This window comes from Triticum dicoccoides, chromosome 5B (genome assembly GCF_002162155.2).
Source record: "Triticum dicoccoides isolate Atlit2015 ecotype Zavitan chromosome 5B, WEW_v2.0, whole genome shotgun sequence".
NCBI lineage: Eukaryota > Viridiplantae > Streptophyta > Magnoliopsida > Poales > Poaceae > Triticum > Triticum dicoccoides.
The window spans coordinates 525,821,498-525,825,794 of NC_041389.1; positions in this window are offsets into that span (position 1 = coordinate 525,821,498).

A 4,297-nucleotide genomic window follows, 5' to 3' on the forward strand; every position below is an offset into this window, starting at 1 on the left:
GTTTAGAAGGCCTAAGTCTGTGTTCGTCAATTTCCGAGTATAAGCCCACATTACCGCATAGTGTTAATGCCCTCATTCCATAGATATGCTTGTGTATACCTCGTCGTGGTAGGCTGGATTGGCGGGGCTTCCCAACAAGGTAGATTTTTTGCCCTCATTCTATTAGACAATTTGAATCCATGGAATTAATCCCTTGCCGGCTGGCCCAGTTTAGGAAGATTAGTTGAGTTTCATATGAAGGTGAGATTTCTATTTGGCTATCTGAACTCAAGTTTTTGGAGAAACTTTACCTATGCACAAGAAATTTGGGAGCTAGGTCCTGTAAAAGGAAGGGAGGGAGTAGGATAAACCTAGCTTGTCAGGACTAGGACTACGACTACAAGGTTATTGCTACAAACATTATCAATTATATGCATATTATATTTTGCATGGCTACCAATGAAGTGACAATATTAATTTGTACTATGATTTTCCCATCCATCATTACTTTCATTACAAAGTTTATTAGATAGAAGTTACAATGCTACACGAAATTTGGATGTAACATGCCACCTTTTGTTCTAGGCCACTTACTTTAACAACATAAGTAATTGACAATATATCTCAACAATGCAAACAACACACATATATATACACATGTATAAGAAACTAGTGAATTTTAAGACTAGTCATAAATTCTAAAGATAAGAACTTTCACACTAATTAGAAAATTAGGAACATCCCATGTGTATTTGAGAACGAACATGTGGTTAGTATGGTTCTACTCCCAGCATAATAGAGATCTAACAGCAGCTTTAACACTTTGTGTGTCTCATAAGTTTTAATGGATTTATCTTTGCAGTGGGAGACCATTGGGAGGCACCAATGGTAATAGGGGCAGGCCAAGTATAAAATCGACCCTGTGTCCACATATAGTTGAGATATGTAAATGTAAATCAATAATCAGTATAATGGTCACACACTTACAAGTGACACTATGCATAACAATTACACATTTTACAATTTAATATAGTAAGATATAGGGGTAAAAGTGAAAATGCTTACCAAAATAAAAAATTGCACTCGAAATATTAAAAGATCATAGAATATTAAACAACAAAGAACCAAAGCTTTGAAAACCATAAAGGAGATGATCAGCAGCTGCAAAAATGCAAATTTATGTCTCGATTAATGAAAGCATTTAACCATTCCATAAAACTTGAGAGTTTCCATTTCAGATGGCGTTCTATGCTCTACACCTGCACCTTGGTAGTAAATATTTCAATTGGTAACAATATCACAACAGAATAATTTGGACCTATAGTTTCCGCCACTTTTCCTTTGAACCAAAGGACCCTTAAGAACCAAAGGAGTTATGAGTAGTAAGAAGTAGGAATATGAATCATATGGCAAGCATCCATGGTCAGCTAAGGCAATTGGGGAAGTCTACAATTCATCATTCAAACTTATCTAGCAACTTAATTAGCAAGGGATGCCAACTTGGGCGACAAGAATATGATCTGGGCAACGACAACATGACAATCTTGGCAAAGAGAATGAATGCAATGATTGAGACCGATTAAAGGTGGCCAATCGCTTGCCATTGGGCCACATAGTTGCATCGGTTGGTCATGCGCCTTTTGCTAGTTGGGATGCATGTCTATTTGGTGTCCAGCTAAGATTAATATGGATGTCAAGATTAATATGCCTGGAATGCTTGGGATCTCACTTCGGCAAGCCCCCTTTGATATCTTTGCAGAGAACCACCTAGGGATCGGTGGCCCGGCTACATTTCTTCTAGTATGTTCTCATGTCGATTTAGTTGCTAGTATTCTAAATGGCACTTCCTGGAGGCCATGCATGCCCCTCATCATAAAGGCTGATGTCTCCTACTTATTTGCTTCTATATTTGCTCAATCTGATATGTACATTCAAATTTATTTCTCCCTCGTTCTCTGTCATTTGCGTATCAGCTATAATGATCTTTCTTACCAAAAAGAAAAGAATATTTTGGAAAATCCTTAGCAGACTTGAAGGAAATATAGCAACCGACACACGGCCTTGCTTAGTATTTCAGCGTGTGGTCTATGAATTAGCAAACCAAACCCTGTATTCTCAAGGACATTTTCTTCATTATGCTTCCCATGAATGTAATCTAACAACATCATCTAGTTAAACACAATTCAAAAAAACCAAGTACTACTATCATCCTATGCACGATGTTGATGTACCATGCGTATTTATGTAAGAACTAATTAATGCCATATTTGTTTATTACTCTATAAGTATTACATTCTAATATTTTTCTCTTAGTATGAACCATGTATATCCTAAAATCCCGTATTATTTGAACGCAATTTCAGAAGAACAAAAATGACACGCTTATAATCAACATTTCCCCTCCAAATGTGTTTTACTGAAAAATCTTGAAATACCTCCGGCCTCTACATCTGGACGATGCATGCAGCTATTTATTAAGTATTCACAAAGACCATACAAAGTACTACATCGGTAAGCCTGAAGCCACCATCTAGGCAACACTTGTTGCTACTCATATCCCCTTAATGAAGGGGTGCCGAATGTCCGAGCCAAATACCAAACAGACATCGCACCGAAGCCTAACATCTAAAGCCGGATGACCCAGCCCAGCCACATACCAAGACTGGGTCACACACCGGACCGGCGCACTCTCAGAGGCTGCTGCCGCCACCTTCCACCGGTCCATCTTCAGAGCAGGAACTGGCGCATCGACCTTGCCTGGCCTGCCGTCAATGCCACCACGACGCCAGACAACGCCACCATCCTGCATGTATCCATCCACACGTCCCGTCACCGAACCTCCGCAGCGCCATGCCGCCGGGTCCGCCGTTGGCCTTGTGGTAGATGTAGCACCGCTCCTCCGCTTGTCCCCTCCAGATAGCACTTGCTCCAAAACGATGCCCCAGGAGGGACAACTCAAAGATGCCATCATCGTCCGATCCGGTAGACCCAGATCTAGGGTTTTCCCCGAAGCATCACGAGTGGGTTGACACGACCTGCAACAATGATGTCTCGAGAAGGGAATGACGTCACAGACACCGCCATCGTCCGAAATGACCGTAATCGGCGCGTTTTTCATCGGAAGTCGCAGCCCCCCGATCTCGCAGCTGACTAGAACCGTACAGAGCCTCCCTGTGAAGACAAAAGTCGTCGTTCGCACCCCGGCAGGAATGCTCCAGCCGCCCCTCATCGGTCCCTCCACGCGTCGCCTGTTAGGAAAAACCACGTCGGGGAGGACCTGGACGGGACGCCAGAATCGCGGCTTCCATCAGCACCCATCTCCAGGCACAGACTCCATCGAGAAGAATAACACCATACTGGCCATGGATCTGGCCGCCGCCGCATAGGCAAGGGGCGCCGCCCTACCTGCTGCTCATGGATCCAACGCCGGAGTCGTCCCTGCCGCCTCCGGGAGATCTTGCAGCACACCACCTGTTGGGGAACGTAGTAATTTCAAAAAGTTTCCTACACACACGCAAGATCATGGTGATGCATAGCAACGAGAGAGGAGAGTGTTGTCCGCGTACCCTTGTAGACCGAAAGCGGAAGCGTTAGCACAACGCGGTTGATGTAGTCATACGTCTTCACGATCCGACCGATCAAGTACCGAACGTACGGCACATCCGAGTTCAGCACACGTTCAGCTCGATGACGTCCCATGAACTCCGATCCAGTAGAGCTTTGCGGGAGAGTTCCGCAGCACGACAGCATGATGACGGTGTTGATGATGCTATCGACGCAGGGGTTCGCCTAAGCACCGCTACGATATTACCGAGGTGGAATCTGGTGGAGCGGGCCACCGCACACGGCTAAGAGATCAAGAGATCAATTGTTGTGCCTAGAGGTGCCCCCCTGCCCCCGTATATAAAGGATCAAGGGGGAGGGGGCGGCCGGCCAGGAGGAGGCGCGCCAGGGAGGAGTCCTACTCCCACCGGGAGTAGGACTCCCTCCTTTCCTAGTCCAAGTAGGAGATGGGAAGGAAGGGAGAGAGAGGAGAGGAAGGGGGGCGCGCCCCTCCTTGTCCTATTCAGACTAGAGGGGGAGGGGCATGCGGCCTGCCCTGGCCTCCCCTCCTCTTCTCCACTAGGGCCCATTAGGCCTACTAAATCCCCCGGGGGGTTCTGGTAACCTCCCGGTACTCCGGTATATGCCCGAAACCTCCCGAAACACTTCCGGTGTCCGAACATAGTCATCCAATATATCAATCTTTACGTCTCGACCATTTTGAGACTCCTCGTCATGTCCGTGATCATATCTGGGACTCCGAACTACCTTCGGT